The sequence below is a fragment of the Arvicanthis niloticus genome, chromosome 30 (genome assembly GCF_011762505.2).
Source record: "Arvicanthis niloticus isolate mArvNil1 chromosome 30, mArvNil1.pat.X, whole genome shotgun sequence".
NCBI lineage: Eukaryota > Metazoa > Chordata > Mammalia > Rodentia > Muridae > Arvicanthis > Arvicanthis niloticus.
The window spans coordinates 9749859-9769540 of NC_133438.1; the positions used below are offsets into that span (position 1 = coordinate 9749859).

Here is a 19682-nt window from a genome sequence, read left to right on the forward strand (position 1 = left end):
AATAAAATGGGGTAGAGCATGCAATGCAACAATGCAAGGTCACAAAATATAAGCACAGATTTTCAGTAAATGGTTATGTTGCTTATTTCTGGGTGTATCTCCCCCCTAAAACCAGAAAGCACATCATCAATGGCATACTGGACTTGAAACCTAAAATTTACCTAGTTTTTCATTAGTGTTTATAAGTTTATTCAGTTATACTTGTATATAAAATGACACACACAATTATATTTATCAATCCGTGTTTGTGTGTTTGTGTGTGTGAACACATTCACCTGCATGTACATTGATATTATGCTTACCTGCAGAAGCCTCCACAATGCTATGATATTATCATAATTATGCTCAGAGTTCTGTCATAATGACTGGATAAACATGCAAATCTGGCCAGAAATTCTCAATTCTGTTCTTGGTCATAGGATTTGGGGAAATGTCTATTTCTTTTTAAGTTACTGGATTCCCAAGAGAAACAAGAAATGGAGAAAAGCAGAGAGTACATTGCAGTCATATTCACCAGAGACTAGCTGGGATTATGAATGAGAGATACAAAGAATTGACGAATAGAAGAAATTGTGTAAAAATGAGACAAAAGAACTAACCAGAAGGATGGTTTTAGTGGCCCAGGACTCAGGGAAAGATCAAGAAAAAACACTCCTCTGGGACATGTATTGCATCATCTGTTTGTGCCTGTACAGTGTGAAAACCATGGAGCCACTGGCCCATAGCATTACCCCCAGCAAAAGCATATCAGGAACTGACAGTAATGTTGCATAAAGAATGTCACTGGTTGGATCATACCGGACAGCATATCAGTATATAAAAGATTTCAAGTTTGTTGTGCTTTCATTGCCATGTTTTGCCCTCAAGTACAGAAAAAATACCCGCTGTTTATAAGTAAGTGAATTACCCAGTTGAAGTACATAGAGCAACAAATACTCTTGTGTGTTCCTACTTTAACTTTGAATACCTTGAGTTTCTAGAGATGATGATGATGGCCTGAAACACACTAAGAAAGGAGGTGCTGCCAATACAAACACTCTTACCTACTTTGTGTATAGAAGAAACCAAGTTGCATTCAATATCATTGGGAAAGTTTTTTTAAACCCAAAAGAGGATATTGTTTGGGGCATTCCGTTACACAGTACAAGTTAAGATATTGGATACAATCAAGTGCATCAGAACCCAATCTGTAGACCTTAACCTATACCTTGTTAAGTAAAAATGTATATAGTGATAGAGAAGAGTGAAATTCTCTAGAATTCCAATTATAGTCAGAGAGAAGAAAATCGTTCCCACAAGCAACTCACTGGTTTCCATGCTGTCAATTCTTGTTCTCAAACTGAGGATCCTGCTCGGCAAGGTGAAGCTGAAGACACAATCACCATTCTCTCTTCTCAATGAATTCACAAGATATATTCAACATGTAGGGCATCTACCACTGTGGCATAATTTCTACACATAAAGTGATTGAATGGGTCTACAAAGCATTCCAGTATCTCTAGGTTCATACACTGTGAAATCTGTTAAAAAGTAAAATTGTCTCGTTAACAGGTCAAACACAAAAATATCTCTAGGGGCCTGGCTCATATTTCAAATAAAGCAATGACCTCTTCAAAACAACTAGCCAATAGTTACATGGCATGCATTTAAATATGTGAAAAAAACACAAAACAATGTAAAATATAGTAATAGGGAAACAAAATTATTATTAAGGGAAGAACACACATTATCTTTGTATTGCCAAATAAAGTGATGCTATGATTAAGGATATGAGATGGATTTTGTAATATCAGGCTCTATTAACACAGTTGGAAAAAGATTTTTCTGACAATACACAGTAATGTTTATAATAATTTAGGTTCAGAGGAAAATTTAGTAGTTGAAAACAGTACTTCATAGCACTCACCTATGGGGACAGTTTTTCTACTTTCAATTTCCTATACAAGTAATAAGTAATCCCATATTTGATGACAATATTTTCAAATATGTGCAAAAAATACTTAATTCTAGTAGTTAAAGTAAAAAAGAAATAAAATTTATGAATGCCTTAATTTAAAAGAACCTTGTTACATGCACAGAAAAAATTAGTAGAATTTATTAATTTTTTTGTATTTTCAAACAAGTAGGAAATATATTTTCACATTCTCACTCTGAGACAGAAAAAGTTCTGTTCACATGATGCCATCATTTATATGCAATTCCTGGTAGAATTTATTGGTTTCTGGAACATATTCCACTACAATCCTGAAGTAATAGTAGTATTACTATAGTAGTAATACCTGTAGAAGTCCTGAAAGTGTACTATGCATATTATATGGAATCAAAGGTTATTAAAGCTGTCAATTTGTTGTCAGGAGTACATAGTTTTTCATCTGTTCTTGTTTATAAAAATTAGTTACAAATATTTCATAAATTAATCTGTACATGCCCAAGTGCATAATGAAAGAATCTCTGTCACAAATACCCTGTGAATGAATCATCTATCCAGAGTTTATGATCTAATCTGTCATTGTCCAGAGTCACCACTGTGCATAACAGAACAAAGAAAATTAAAACTCATAAACTTACCATAAGGATGTGCAATGTCACTGACCTAAGCAACCATCCTTTATCGGGTGTCCTAGTGAAAACTTTCATTAGGTAAACTGATTTCTTTCAGACAGACATTACAAGACCCCATAAGCACCAGATTCTTTTTTTTTATTGGATGTGGAAAGTGAACAATGCTCTACACAATGAGAACTTGGTCAGGAAAGAAATAAAGAAAGAAATTAAAGACTTTTTAGAATTTAACGAAAATGAGGACACATCATACAAAAACTTGTGGGAGACCATAAAAGCAGTGCTAAGAGGAAAACTCATAGTTCTAAGTGCCCACAAAAAGAAACTGGAGAGAGCACACACTAGCAGCTCGACAGCACACCTAAAGCTCTAGAACAGAAGGAAGAAAATGCATCCAAGAGGAATAGACAGGAGGAAATAATCAAACTCAGGGCTAAAATTGACCAAGTAAAAACAAAAAGAACTATACAAAAAATCAATAAAACCAAGAGCTGGTTCTGTAAGAAAATCAACAAGATAAATAAACCCTTAGCCATACTAACTAGAGGGCACAAAGACAGTATCCAAATTAATAAAACCAGAGCTGAAAATCAGGACCTAACAACAGAAATGGAGGAAATTCAAAAAATCATCAGATCATACTACCAAAGCCTACTTTCAACAAAACTGGAAAATCGGGATGAAATGGACAATTTCCTAGATAGATACCAGACACCAAAGTTAAATCATGATCAGATAAACCATCTAAATAGTCCTGTAACCAGTAAGAAATAGCAGCAGTCATTAAAAGTCTCCCTACCAAAAAAAGGCCAGGAACAGATGGTTTTTAGTGCAGAATTTTATCAAACCGTTCAAGAAGACCTACTTCCAATTCTCTATAGACTATTCCATTAAATTGAAACAGAAGGAAAACTACCAAATTCATTTTATGAAACCACAACTATGCTCATACCTAAACCACAAAAGGACCCAACAATAAAAGAGAACTTCAGACCAATCTTCCTTATGAATACTGATGCAAAAACACTCAATAAAATTCTCATAGACCGAATCCAAGAACACATCAAAACAATCATCCAACATGATCAAGTAGGCTTTATCCCGGATGATGAGAAAGCATTTCACAAAATTCAACACCTCTTCACTGTAAAAGTTTTGGAAAGAATAGAAATCCAAGACCCATTCCTAAACATAGTAAAAGCAGCATACAGCAAACCAGTAGCCAACATCAAACTAAATGGAGAGAAACTTGAAGCAATCTCACTAAAATAAAGGACTAGACAAGGCTACCCACTGTCTCCCTATCTATACAATATAGTAATTGATGTCCTAGCCAGAGCAATTAGACAACAAAAGGAGATCAAAGGGATAAAAGTTGGCAAGGAAAAAGTCAAAATATCACTATTTGCAGATGATATGAGAGTATACTTAAGTGACCCAAAGTCTCTACCAGAGAACATCTAAATCAGATTAACAACTTCAGCAAAGTGGCTGAATATAAAATTAACTCAAACAAATCAGTAGCCTTTTGCTACTTAAAGGATAAGCAGGCTGAGAAAGAAATTAGGGAAATGACACTCTTCATAATAGTCATAAATTATATAAAATACCTCAGTGTGAATCAAACCAAGCAATTGAGAGATCTGTATGACAAGAACTTCAAGTCCCTCAAGAAAGAAATCAAAGATCTCAGAAGATGAAAATATCTCCCATGCTCATGGATTGGCAGGATCAATAGAGTAAAAATGGCCATGTTGCCAAGAGCAATCTACAGATTCAGTGTAATCCCCATCAAAATTCTCACTCAATTCTTTGCAGAGATAGAAAGAGCAATTCTCAAAGACATTTGGAAACACAAAAACCCCAGGATATCGAAAATTATTCTCAACAACAAAAGAATATCTTGGTAAATCACCATCCCTGACTTCAAGCTGTACTATAGAGCAGTACTGATAAAAAAAAAAAACTACATGGTATTGGTACAGTGATAGGCAAGAAGACCAATGGAATAGAATTGAAGACCCAGAAATGAACTGACATACCTAGGGTCACTTGATCTTTGACAAAGTAGCTAAAACTATTTAGTGGAAAAAAAGACAGCATTTCCAACAGGTGGTGCTGGTTGAACTGGAGGTCAGCATGTAGGAAAATGCAAACCAATCCATTCTTATCTCATTGTACAAAACTCAAGTCCAAGTGTATCAAGGACCTCCATTTAAAATGGGTCACACTGAAACTATTAGAAGAGAAAATGGGGGAAGAACCTCAAACACATGGGCACAGGAGAAACATTTCTGAACAGGACACCAATGGCTTATGCTTCAAGATCAAGAATTGACAAATGGGACCTCATAAAATTGCAAAGCTTCTGTAAGGCAAAGGACACTGTCAATAAGACAAAATGGCCACCCACTGATTGGGAAAATTCTTTACCAATCCTACATCTGATAGAGGTCTAATATCTAAAATTTACAAACAACTAAAAAACTAGACTCCAGACAATCAAATAACCCTAATAAAAATGGGGTACAGAGCTCAACAAAGAATTTTCAACTGAGGAATATTGAATGGCCAAGAAGCACCTAGAAATGTTCAACATCTTTACTCATCGGGGAAATGCAAATCGAAACAACCCTGAGATTCCAAACTCTCACCTGTCAGAATGGCTAAGATTAAAACCCCAGATGATAGTAGATGCCAGTGAGGATGTGGAGAAAGAGGAACACTCCTGCATTGTTTGTGAGATTGTAAGCTGCTACAACCACTGTGGAAATCAGTCTGGTGGTTTCTCAGAAAATTGGACACAGTATTACCTTTGGATCCAGCGATACCACTCCAGGGCAGATGCCCAAAAGATGCTCCAACATATAACAAGGACACACACTCCACTATGTTCATAGCAGCCTTATTTTTAATAACCAGAAGTTGGAAAAAACTTAGCTGTCCTTCAACAGAGGAATGGATACAGAAGCAAATATGAGACAATGTGTGGTGCAAAAACTTTAGGAGAGACTATCCAGAGACTGCCCCACCTGGAGATCCCTCCCAGATGCAATCTCCATATGTAAACACTGTTGTGGATGTCTGGAAGTGCAGAGTGACAGGAGCCTGATATATCTGCCTCCTGAGAAGTACTGCCAAAGCCTGACATATGCAGAGGCCGATGCTCACAGCTACCCATCAAACTGATCACAGGGTTCCCAGTGGAGCAATTAGAAAAAAGACTCAAGGTGTTGAAGGGGCTTGTGGCCCCATGGAGAGAGCAATAACCAACCAGAGCTCCTTGGGTCTAAACAGCTATCCTGGGAACAGACATAAAGGAACCCATGTCTTGTCCAACATCAGTGGAAGAGGAGGGCCTTAGTCCCTTGAAGGCTGGATGCCCCAGTGAGAAGTTTGAGTGGGGAGGTGGGAGTGGGTGGATGGGTGGAGGCACACCCTCATAGAAATAAGAGAAAGAAGGAAGGGTTAAGGGGTTTCTGGGAGTGGGGAATGGGAAAAGGGGATAACATCTGAAATGTGGATAAATAAAGTACCCAAAATAATTTTAAAAAGTAAAAGTAAAACAAAACAAAACAAAAACAGATAATGCAACTGGCCATGGCAATTGAACATCAGAAACTTATTAGCAGCAGTTTAACGTTACCCATATTATGGAGATTCTTTATAATTGTCAAGGGCAAGAGATTGTGGAACAGGCCCATGGAACTTTAAACAATATCTTTATAAAATAAAAAAGGAGAAATATATCCCTGTACACCAGAAATTTAGGTATTTTTTATTTTAATTTTTTTTTTAAAAAATGGATGCCAAGGAACTTTCTACTGTGTGTCTATGACACTCTAAAATTAGGCATAATTATGCATAGGTGAAAGGGAAGGATCAACTTAATGGCTTATGTTATGATCCTGATCAGGTATTAAATATGGCGAAAAGGGCATGTTTGTGGGTTTTTTGCAGGATGCTGAAGGAGCATGGTGGCCACCAGAGGGATGGATGAGACATGCTGATTCCAGGACAAAGAATGATGCTGACCTGTGAGCTTGCTGAGTACCCTAAAAATGGTGCCTGGGAAGCTATATTGGACATAAGTTCCTGATGCACCATTGCTTACCTATACCCTTGATGGGATAAGCTACATCGTCTCAAGTTCTTAGACTTTGTGGAACAGAGAATCAAAAAGAGAAGTTATAATGCTCCTTGTATTGTTATTAAATGTGAGCAGTTATTAAGACTCAATCATGGATTGGTCTAGGAGTCAATCCAATATTGGAAATAACAGTGTTTATTTGGAAGTCTGGTTCTGGACATTTTCAGAGATATATAAGGAAATTAGCTGCAGTTCTCTATGATGTTATGTTAGTAAGAGATAAAATTGGGGCAAGATCTGGATTTCAAAACAGGTGGCAGCACATGTGTTAAGGTTCTTTTAATTGTCAAGTTAAAAATACTTTTTTTCATCTACAGTATTTAATGTAAGTTATACTGACTGTACCCCTTCTAATTTTGTTTGCATTTTGAAATCTGGCATGTCACTTATAGAGGTCTATTAACCAGCTTTTGTTTTAGTGCCTTGAGTATCAGAGAACCTTGGTATTCTAAAAATAGCTTGAAAGTACGGATGAGTCAGGCTATAAACATAAGCAAGAGGTTAGTGGGTTTTATTGCTGGTATAGCAGTTTTAATTGAATAAATCGCTAGCACCAGCCCCTCTCCTGGATCTGAGGCCTGGAGCAGACACCCTCCTGGTCTGCTCCTGTGTGGACAATGGATCCTGAGACATCCTAGAGGGACTATGGAACCCAGAGTGGCAGAGCGACAACTGAACCCAGAGTGGCAGACAACATATCCTGAGACATCCTAGAGGAGACACTGCACCCAGAACAGCAGACACCTAGCTGGTCTGCTACCTTGGAGACACCATAGCCTGAGACATCCTAGAGGAACCACTGTACTCAGTGCAGCTGGAGCTCAGAATTAAAAGATCACAGAGACATCTGGACCCTGAGGAGTTCAGACACAAGCAAGATAACTGGAAAGGCAGGCTCCAGTCAGAGACAGCAAGTACAGGTAGGACTAGAGTTAGCCAGATGCTGAAAGGCAAGCACAAGAACGTAAGCAACAGAATCCAAAGTTACATGGCATCATCACCACCCAGTTCCCCCATCATAGCAAACCCTGAACACCCCATCACACTGGAAAAGCAGGATTCAGAATTAAAATCACTTCTCATGATGATGATACAGGACTTTAAGAAGGACATAAATAACACTCTCAAATAATTTAAGGAGAACACAGGTAGACAGATAGAATCCCTTAAAGAGGAAACACAAAAATCCCTTAAAAAAATTGCAAGAAAACACAACCAAACAGGTGAAGAAATTAAACAAAACTATCCAGGATCTAAAAATGGAAGTACACACAATAAAGAAATCACAAAGGGACAATACCCTGGAGATAGAAAACTTAGGAAAAAGATCAGAAATCATAGACACAAGTATTACCAACAGAATACAAGAGATAGAAGAAAGAATCTCATGTGCAGTCGATACCATGGAAAAAATTGACACAACTGTCAAAAAATGCAAAATGCAAAAGGCTCTTAACACAAAACATCCAGGAAATTAAGGACACAATGAGAAGGACAAATCTAAGGATAACAGGTATAGATGAAAGGGAAGACTCCAAACTTAAAGGACCAGTAAATATCTTCAACAAAATTATAGAGGAAAACTTTCCTAACCTACAGAAAGAGATGTCCTTAAATATACAAGAAGCCTACAGAACCCCAAATAGACTAGACCAAAAAAGAAATATCTCCTGTCACATAATAATCAAAACATCAAATATACAAAACAAAGAGAAGATACTAAAAGCAGTAAGAGAAAAAGGAAAAGTAACATATAAAGGCAGACCTATCAGAATTATACAAGACTTCTCACCAGAGACTATAAAAGCCAGAAGATCTTGGACTGATATCATAAAGACCCTAAGAGAACACAAATGCCAGCCCAGACTACTATACCCAGCAAAATTCTCAATCACTATTGATGGAGAAACCAAGATATTCCATGACAAAACCAAATTTATACAATATTTTACCACAAATGCAGCACTTCAAAGGATAATTGGTGGAAAACTCCAACACAAGGAGGGAAACTACAACCTAGAAAAAGGGAGAAAGTAATCTTCCAACAACCCCAAAAGAAGATAGCTACACAAACATAACTTCACCTCCAATAACAAAAATAATAGGAAGAAACATTCATTTTTCCTTAATATCTCTTAATATCAATGGACTCAATTCTCCAATAAAAAGACATAGACTATCAGACTGAATACATAAACACAACTCAGCATTTTGCTGCATACAGAAAACACACCTCTGTGACAAAGACAGACACTACCTCAGAGTAAAAGGATGGAAAACAATCTTCCAAGCAAATGGTCTCAAGAAACAAGCTGGAGTAGCCATTCTAATATCAGATAAAATTGATTTTCAACCAGAAGTAATCAAAAAAGATAAGGAAGGACACTTCATATTTATCAAAGGAAAAATGTGCCAAGATGAACTGTCAATTCTGAACATCTATGCCCCAAATGCAAAGGCACCCACATACATAAAAGAAACTTTACTAAAGCTTAAAGCATACATTGCACCTCACACAATAATAGTAGGGAATTTCAACACCCCACTCTCAGCAATGGATAGATCATGGAAACAAAAACTAAACCAAGACACAATAAAGCTAACAGAAGTTATGAACCAATTGGACTTAACTGATATCTGTAAAACATTTCATCCTAAAACAAAAGAATATACCTTTTTCTCAGCACCTCATGGTACCTTCTCCAAAATAGACCATATAATTGGTCACAAAACAGGCCTCAACAGATACAAAGATATTGAAATTATCCCTTTTAGCCTATCAGACCACCATGGATTAAGGCTTGTCTTTAATATTGACAAAAACAACAGAAAGCCCACATACACATGGAAACTGAACAATGCCCTACTCAGTGATGACTTGGTCAAGGAAGAAATAAATAAAGAAATTAAAGGCCCTTGCTCAGATCCCAGTGATTGGAGCAGACACCCAGCTGATCTGCTTCCCTCTGGAAACTGCATCCAGAGGCATCCTAGAGAGGCCATGGCCCATGGAGCTGCAGGTAGGTGCAACAGCACACCGCCCTAGACCCCAGAGGCTGAACTGGCAGTAGGGAACCCCCAGAGCCCACCTGGCATCCAGATCCCGCCCCTTTGGAATACCTCTCCCCTTCTGCCCCTCGCTGGATCCCAGTGACTAGAGCACACACCCAGCTGATCTGATCCTCTGTGGAAGCTGAGTCTGGAGGTACCATAGGGAGGCCACAACTCACAGAGCTGCAGTGACTGGAGCAGACACCCAGCTGATCTGCTTCCCTGTGGAAGCCACATACAGAGGCATTCCAGAGTGGCCACTGCCCTCAGAGCTGCAGACATCCTTGAGAGGCCACTGCCGTCAGAGCAACAGAAACCATGTACAAGGACATCCTAGAGAGGCCACTGACCTCAGAGCAGGGGACACCATATCCTGAGGCATCCTAGAGGAACAACTACACTCAAAGCAGCAAACACATAGCTGTTTTACTACCATGGAGACACCATATCCTGAGATATCCTAGAGGAACCACTGTACCCAGAACAGCTAGAGCTCAGGATCACAGAGACATCCGGCCCCCAAGGAGATCTGACACAACCAAGATAACTGGAAAGGCAGGCTCCAGTCAGAACCAGTGAGTGACGATAGCACTAGAGCTAACCAAATGGCAAAAGGCAAGGGAAAGAATGTAAACAACAGAAATCAAAGTTACTTGGCATCACCAGAACCCAGTTCTCCCACCATAGCAAGTCCTGAAACCACATCACACCAGAAAAGCAGGACTCAGAATTAAAATCACTTCTCATGATGATGATAGAGGACTTTAAAAAGGACATGAACAACACTCTCAAAGAATTTGAGAAGAACACAGGTAAATAGGAAGCCCTTAAAGAAATGCAAGAAAACACAACCAAACAGGTGAAGGAATTACACAAAACCATCCAGGATCTAAAAATGAAAGTAGAAACAATAAAAAATCTCAAAGGGAGACTACCCTGGAAATAGAAAACCTAGGAAAAAGATCAGGAGTCATAGACGCAAGCATTACCAACAGAATAAAAGATAGAAGAGACAATCTCATGCGCAGAAGATTCCATGGAAAACATAGACACAAAGAACAAAAAATGCAAAATGCAAAATGCAAAAAGCTCTTAACACAAAACATCCAGGAAATCAAGGACACAATGAGAAGACAACACCTAAAGGATAATAGGTATAGACAAGGGTGAAGACTCCCAACTTAAAGGACCAGTAAATATCTTCAACAAAATTACAGAGGAAAGCTTCCCTAACCTAAAGAAAAAGATGTCCTTAAAAATAAAAGAAGCCTACAGAACCCCAAATAGACTAGACCAAAACAGAAATACCTCCCATCACATAATAATGAAAACATTAAATATACAAAACAAAGAGAAGATACTAAAAGCAGTAAGGGAAAAGCCAAAGTAACATATAAAGTCAGACCTATAAGAATTACACCAGACTTCTCACCAGAGACTATAAAATTCAAAAGATCCTGGACTGATATTATACAGACCCTAAGAGAACAGAAATGCAAGCCAAGACTACTATACCCAGCAAAACTCTCAATCACTATTGAAGGAGAAACCAAGATATTCCATGACAAAACCAAATTTACATAATATCTTACCACAAATCCAGCACTTCAAAGGATAATAGATGGAAAACTCCAAAAACAAGGAGGGAAACTACAACCAAGAAAAAGCAAGAAAGAAGACTTGCAAAAACCCCAAAAGAAGATAGCTACACAAACATAGTTACACATCTAATAACAAAAATAACAGGAAGCAACAATCATTTTTCCTTAATATCTCTTAATATCAATGGACTCAATTCTCCAATAAAAAGACATAGACTATCAGACTGGATACATAAACACAACCCAGCATTTTGCTGCATACAGGAAACACACCTCTGTGACAAAGACAGACACTAACTCAAAGTAAAAGGATGGAAAACAAACTTCCAAGCAAATGGTCCCAAGAAACAAGCTGGAGTAGCCATTCTAATATCAAATAAAATTGATTTTCAACCAGAAGTAATCAAAAAAGATAAGGAAGGACACTTCATACTCATCAAAGGAAAAATGTACCAAGAAGAACACTCAATTCTGAACATCTATGCCCCAAATGCAAAGGCACCCACATACATAAAAGAAACTTTACTAAAGCCCAAAGCATACATTGCATCTCACACAATAATAGTGGGAAATTTCAACACCCCACTCTCAGCAATGGACAGATCATGGAAACAACAACTAAACGGAGACACAATGAAACTAACAGAAGTTATGAACCAAATGGATTTAACTGATATCTATAGAACATTTCATCCTAAAACAAAAGAATATACTTTTTTCTCAGCACCTCATGGTACCTTCTCCAAAATAGATGTTATAATTGGTCACAAAACAGGTCTCAACAGATAAAGAAAGATTGAAATAAACCCGTGTACCCTATCAGACCACCATGGACTAAGGCTGGTCTTTAATAACAACAAAAACATCAAAAAGCCCACATACACATGGAAAGTGAACAATGCTCTACTCAATGAAGTCTTGGTCAAGGAAGAAGTAAAGAATGAAATTAAAGACTTTTTAGAATTTAATAAGAAGGAGGACACATCATACCAAAACTTGTGGGACTTCATGAAAGCAGTACTAAGAAGAAAACTCATAACTCTAAGTGCTTACAAAAAAAAAAAAAAAAAAAAAAAAAAAAAAAAAAAAAAAAAAAAAAAAACTGGAGAGAGCATACACTAAACATTTTACAGCACACCTGAAAGCTTTAGAACAAAAAGAAGCTAATATTCCCAACAGGAGTAAACAGGAAGAAATTATCAAACTCAGAGCTGAAATCAACTAGGTAGAAATAGAAAGAACTATACAAAATATCAACAAAACCAAGAGCCGGTTCTTTGAGAAAATCAACAAGATAGATAAACCCTTAGCCAGACTAATCAAAGGGCACAGAGACAGTATCCAAATTAATAAAATCAGAACAGAAGAGGGAGACATAACAACAGAAACTGAGGAAATTAAAAAATCAGTCCCTACTACAAAGGCCTATATTCAACAAAATTGGAAAATCTGGATGAAACGGACAATTTTCTAGAGAGATACCAGGTACTAAAGTTAAACGAGAAGGGGATAAACCATCTAAACAGTCCCATAACTCCTAAAGAAATAGAAGCAGTCATTAAAAGCCTCCCTACCAAAAACAATCCGGGACTGGACAGTTTTAGTGCAGAATTCTATCAGACCTTCAAGGAAGACCTAATACCAATTCTCTTCAAACTATTCCACAGAATAGAAACAGAAAGAACACTACCCAATTCATTCTATGAAGCTACAATTACGCTTATACCTAAACCCCACAATGACCCAGCAAAGAAAGAGAACTATAAACCAATCTCACTTATGAATATTGATGCAAAAATACTCATTAAAATTCTTGCAAATCGAATCCAAGAACACATCAAAACAATCATCCATCATGATCAAGTAGGCTTTATCCCAAGAATGCAGGGATGGTTCAATATTCGAAAATTCATCAATGTAATCCACTACGTAAATAAACAAAACAAGAACAACAACAAAAACTATCATCATCTCACTAGATGCCGAGAAAGCATTTGACAAAATTCAACATCTGTTCCTAATAAAAATATTGGAAATATCAGGAATTCAAGGCCCACATCTAAACATAGTAAAAGCAATATACTGCAAGCCAGTAACCAACATCAAACTAAATGGAGAGAACCTTGAAGCAATCCCACCAAGATCAGGGACTAGACAAGGCTGCCACTCTCACCCTATCTATTCAATATAGTACTGGAAGTCCTAGCCAGAGCAATTAGACAACAAAAGTAAGTCAAAGGGATACAGATAGGAAAGGAAGAAGTCAAAATTTCACTATTTGCAAATGATATGATAGTATACTTAAGTGACCCTAAAACTTCCACCAGAAAACTCCTAAACTTGATAAACAACTTCAGTAAAGAGGCTGGATATAAAATCAACTCAAACAAATCAGTAGCCTTCCTCTACCCAAAAGATAAACAGGCTGAAAAAGAAGTTAGGGAAATGACACCCTTCACAATAGCCACAAGTAATATAAAATATCTTGTAGTGAATCTAACGAAGCAAGTGAAAGATCTGCATGACAAGAACTTCAAGAAAACTATCTTCATTAAGTTCATTTTGTTCATATGGTTTTACCAAAGCTAAGAAAATCTATGTAAGCAGAAACTGGTATCAGTCACTATAGATTTTCTGTGATATTTTTTGTAACCCTTTCATGAAGAGAATTACAAAAGGACTTTTTAAATTTTGTGCTACAGAGGTGACTGAGATATCATGGGAACTTATGAGAGAGCAGTGCCGATATTATAAAAAGGCTTCTGAAGTCTCAGAAGGTAGGAAATGTAGTCTACTACTACTTTGTAGTCTACAAAGGCCATTAAAGTAATGTTATATGTTAATAATCTATGAGGTTTGGTCACCTGAATCCGCAGAATTAACTTTGGTAAGAAGAGACCAGAACCAGTGGAGCAAAAATCCTTGTTTTTCTAGTACAAATGATACACATTAGCTGGGGCTATAGAAGCAAGCAAGACTAAGAAGAGGCCGGCAGCATCTCTGAGGTGAAAACATTTTGAACTGCTTCTTCAACACTAGTTAGCACATTAGAGGTTGAGGGAGAGCAGAGAAAAGCTCACATTTCTTCCTGGCAGCCAAACATTGTATTGTTCAAGAGTCACTTAGGTGTTACAGGTTTGGAACTAATAAAGGGATTCATAGAGAGCAAGTGAAACTTGGCACTGTTTGGCAGGGTTCAGATACCTAAAAGAAGACTGAGAGATTGTTGCTTAAGGTACAGCCCAGTTGTAGTTGAAGAAGAAAGTTTTAAGGTGCAATGTGAATCATTTGAGTGTTGGCAACTTGCAACACTGTCATAGTTCTTGAAGAAAGCCCAAAATAGGGTAATGGTGAAAATGAAGTAAAGGTGCAGTAGGAAACTTTAGTATTTTGCAGATGTCAGTATGATGGGTCTACAACCAAAAGCAGCAGCAACTGTAGAATGGGGCTGCCTGTCCCCAGGAGATAATCTGTGTTTACTGTAGCAAACAGTGCCAAAAAAGATAATCTAGCCATTAGGAGAAGTACAGATCATGTGTGAATTTCTTGCATTGAACCACCAGTTTCTTATAGGAGAAGTACAGATCATGTGTGAATTTCTTGCATTGAACCACCAGTTTCTTATAGGAGAAGTACAGATCATGTGTGAATTTCTTGCGTTGAACCACCAGTTTCTTATGCTGCCTGTAATTTGGATTTTCTCTGTTAAGTTTGTGATTTTTCCACGGAATTTCCCTTGTTGAAGTACAAAAATATTCAACTTTGTCCAGATGTTAATAGCTTGCATAGATGAAAGTCTTTGAGCTTTTAATGTCACTATAGAATTCTACAAATAACAGTTTGAGAGAAATTATGGTTATTATAGAATGATTTCTGAATAAGTTAGAGACTGTTGGTGATTTAAAGAGACTAGAAACATGAAAGCAACTTCGGATGTTTTAAATGGACTGAACTTTCAAAATATATACATTTTTAAAGGCCAAAGAAAATTAAAAACCTGGAATGTGTGATATTGTTTTATCAACGTTAATATTAATATGAGATCTTGTGGAGGTTCAAGAAAGGAAATATTTTGGTTAACAGTGATATGTCCATGTGTCACATTGTCCATGTGTCAATTGGGCTCATTAATTTTATGCTAATTTGACACATGCTAGGTTCATTTTGTAAAGGGCAATCTGAGAAACTACCCATGATGCATGTGCCTGTGGATAAGTTTGTAGCAAATATTTTTGATTGATAATGTAAGTTGGAACACTCATATTTTGGACAATGCCACTCCTGGGGAGTGAGACTTTTTGTGTATAAGAAGGACTACTGCATAAGAAATGATGAAAACACCAGTGAGAGCGTTGACTTCTGCATCAATCCTGACTCCAGGATCCATTCCAGCTTGAGTTCCTGCTCTGAATTCCCTGACTGAAACTAATATGAGAGGTCTAAGATTTAATAAATAGGTTTGCTTCCAAGTTTCTTTTGCTCATGGTATTTTATTGCAGCAAATCTAACTAAGAACACTTTAAAAGGTCCTCTCCTTAAAAAGGACCTCTAAAAGAAAAAGAAATTATTCATGGATAAATTGACAAAATGAGGATATTTGGTTGTCCAGTAACCATTTTGGAAACTGTTTGCAAATTATTCCCAAGTTTGAGTAGATATAAACTTTGTTCAAAGAAGTCAATTGAGACAATATGTCCAATAAAATCTCATACAGATTCAAAATTGTGATCCATTATTATAGTGATTATCATTAATCTCCAAACTGGCATTCTGATATATTGTTAGTATTTGTTCATATACCTACCTGTTGTGCACACTTGAAGAAAAGAATATCCCCCTGGTTTATGTTGCGAAGAACTTTCTTCTTAATATTGTGATTTTTATGGTTTTGTCAAATTTATTTTCTGCTTTTTAATTTGGGTTCCTTCTACTTCTAAAGTGTTCTTTATAAATTTGGTCTTTACATAGTGTTCTAGATTTCCTGAATGCTTTGTTATTTGTATGTTTTAGACATAATTTTTATTGACTAGGGTAGTAATTACTTACATCTTGTCTTCTAATGAACCCAAAACTCTCTTTCATGACTTGTACAGTGTTGGTAAGCCTGATATCTGAGTTTTATTTCTTGATATCATAATCTTTTTTTGGTTTTAATTCACTTTAAGCTTCCATTTTCTATTTTTAAATTTTCATTGTTTTACATACTGACCACAGTTTCCAACTCCCTCTCCTCCTATTCCATAAAACCCACACTTATTTGTCCTTCATCTCTTTTCAGATAAGTGGAGGCTTCCCATGAATATCAACCAGCAACATCATATGAATTTGCAGTAAGACTATGCACTGCATCTCCTATTAAGACTGGAAGAGGCAATTCAGTAGGAAGAAAGGTTCTCAAAGAGGAAGGAAGGCCACAGACTCAGAAACAGGTCACCATTAGGAGTTCCACAAGAAGATCACTTTACATAACAACTGCAATTCAACTTTCCTGTCTTGAACTCTTCACTATTTCATTCAGTGATTTTCTTTTGTTTTCTCTGTATTCCTTAACAAATTTAATTATGTGCTTTTTACTGACCTGTAACTTATCAACGATTGATGTGCTGATGTCCTTTTGTGCTCTAGTCATATTGCATTTCTCAACACAAACTCTAACAGGTTTTACTATGATCTGGTGGAAGCATATTTTCTTGTATATTCATGTTTGTATTTTTTAGCATGTGGAATTATGAGGTTTGATATATTTTTGGAGATTATTTCTGGTATTATCATTGTATGGTTGATATTGCATTTTTGTTTTTTTATATCTTAGGCAAATGTAGTGGCTAAAGAGTTTCTGGTAGAGATGGCTTCTTCACATTGCTTGGTGGCACAAACAAATGGATGTGAGCTGGGAGAAAAGGATAATTATGATATTGAAAAGACCTAGTGGGACTAACATCTGCAATAAGCGTTGGAGTCCCCGGGGTGTAATGGTGTAGGTTTAGGTGAGGCTACTTCAAGAAACTTCCAGTAGGACGTTATGTCTGAAAAAAATAGGCATAAATTTTTATGGAGATCTTGGGTCCTCAACAGGAAACAAAGGTTCCAATGAGTGGAGTTGGAGTGGGAATTGTGGCTTCTATAACAGGCTGCCACTGAATTTTAAATTATATTCTCAATTGTATCATGAAAATATTTGTGTTCTACATGTAAAAATGCAGCATCAAATGGTATAATTTTTATGACAAATTATTGGCAATACCTTCCTTGATACATAGTGTTTCAATTCTAGATGTCATGAGATGGGATTATGCAGGAAATGTGAACAAAGTTCTATTTACATCATTCAGGAAATTGATGAAAGATAATAGTTGGAGAACACTGAAGTCCATGTTGATGAAACAAAAATGATTTCCATGAGATGTAAATAGAAGAAGCTATTTACAAGACTATAGATGAAGAGCTACATATGGCTACCGAAATGACACAAAGATAGCAGCATTGTCAACTTCAAAAATCTACACTCTGGAGAAATCCCTTGGTGCAACCATCCCTCTCAGATGTCCCAAAGCAGCTGATAATTAGCAAAAAGTATGAATGGGTAGGATGTGTTAAGTTTCTCTTCACAGTCCTTGAATGGTTCCTGAGACTTGGAGCCATTACTGAACATAAATATTTTCATTACTTGCATATTACTGTGCACTTCTTTTTTTGTGGGAGTCTTATAATCTTTAATTCTTGGAGATTTCATGTGTTATCACAGCTTCTATGCTATACAGTTAGAATTCCCATATGTATCATAGAATACATAGCTGAATTAAAGGACAGCTTCAAAATATTCTGCATCTGTTCTTTATAAGAACACTTTTAATGCCTTGTGTGCTATTGAAATTTCTTTATTTTCCATGTTGGTATGGAATGGAAAAAAATCCAAGTTCCATGCACTTCAGCTACTAGTGTATTGAGATTTCTTGCATACTCACAAGAAGCCCTCATATAGGACTTATTGTTTTCCTGTATAACATTTAAATCTTTCATTGTTTTATGTGTCACGACCTTTAAAAGTCACAAATAAGATTTGAGAGAATGCTAGTATTTATGGCAAAAGCATGCACATATTTTTCAGGTAGCTGTACTTTTCTATACGTTCATATGAGAATCCAATATATTCCACTATTACCTAATTTATCATCAAGGGGACATTTAAAAGTATCTCTATTCTTGGGCTTTATGTTCTGCTTTTCTTTTGAGTCATTCAGTTTACTTTCACTCAACTTCTATAGCCTTTCTTTTGGGCTAATTTTATGCAATTTTAATCACTTGGGTAGAGGCAAACTCATTCATAAAATATCTCCAACAGATCACCTGTAGTCATTGTATATTAAAATTTTACATTAAAGACTGATGTGGAAAGGTTCAGTCCTCTGTTGTTCGCAAACATGTGTGGGCAGGGAATATTGGTTTTCATAAGAAAGCAACCTGAGAAGTCATGTGCTGAAAGACAGTAAGTGAAGATCTTCCATGAATTCTTTGATTTCTGTGTCTAGGTTTTCACCTTGTCTTCCTCCCTTGATTTTATTTTCCAAACCTCTACAGGTTCTTTGCCAGCTATATTTATTACAGCAAAAAAGGCAAATTAAGTCACCCCATCTGTACTTTAGTGGGTTTATTTTGTTTTCTAAAAAAATCATGCTTAAAAATTTTAGATGATATATATTATATAATAACATTGATGTTAATACAGTGTGTTAATACTATTAATTATATAATATGTTATATAATTTTGCTCCAATAGGAGCAAAAGAGTCCCAAGAGCAGGCAAAAGTGTCAGAGACTCCCTTACTACCACTGTTAGGAGTATCACAAAACCACCAAGGCAACAGCTATAGTATAAATGCAGAGAACTTGGTGCAGACTGTTGCAAGAAAATTCTTGGTGCTTCAGTCTCTGTAATAATTATATAATTATAATTATTTAATATATTTATATATAAATGTATTATATAATTATATAATTCATTTATAATTGTGTAATATTATATATATATATATATATATGTGTGTGTGTGTGTGTGTGTGTGTGTGTGTGTGTGTCTGTGTCTGTGTGTCTGTGTGTATTGTATGTTGGGCTTCTTGCTTCTTGCCTTCCAGGATACCTCTTCTGGACCCTCCCTCCATCATTATTCATATTTCTAGATAGAAGTCTTATGAGATATCCATTTGTACAATTTTTTTATTTGTATTTTCATTTTTGCTGAAAATGGATTCTTCTCACATACAGTACATTTCAAACACATTTTTTTACCCCTCTATTCTCCACTGGTACTCTTCCCAGCT

At 36.5% G+C, this 19682-nt stretch overlaps 1 pseudogene; it reads right to left on the bottom strand.

The window, feature by feature from the left end:
• Nucleotides 1-397: 397 nt before the first annotated feature.
• LOC143440605 (vomeronasal type-1 receptor 4-like) lies at nucleotides 398-1413 on the bottom strand (annotated as a pseudogene).
• Between the last annotated feature and the right edge of the window lie 18269 nt (nucleotides 1414-19682).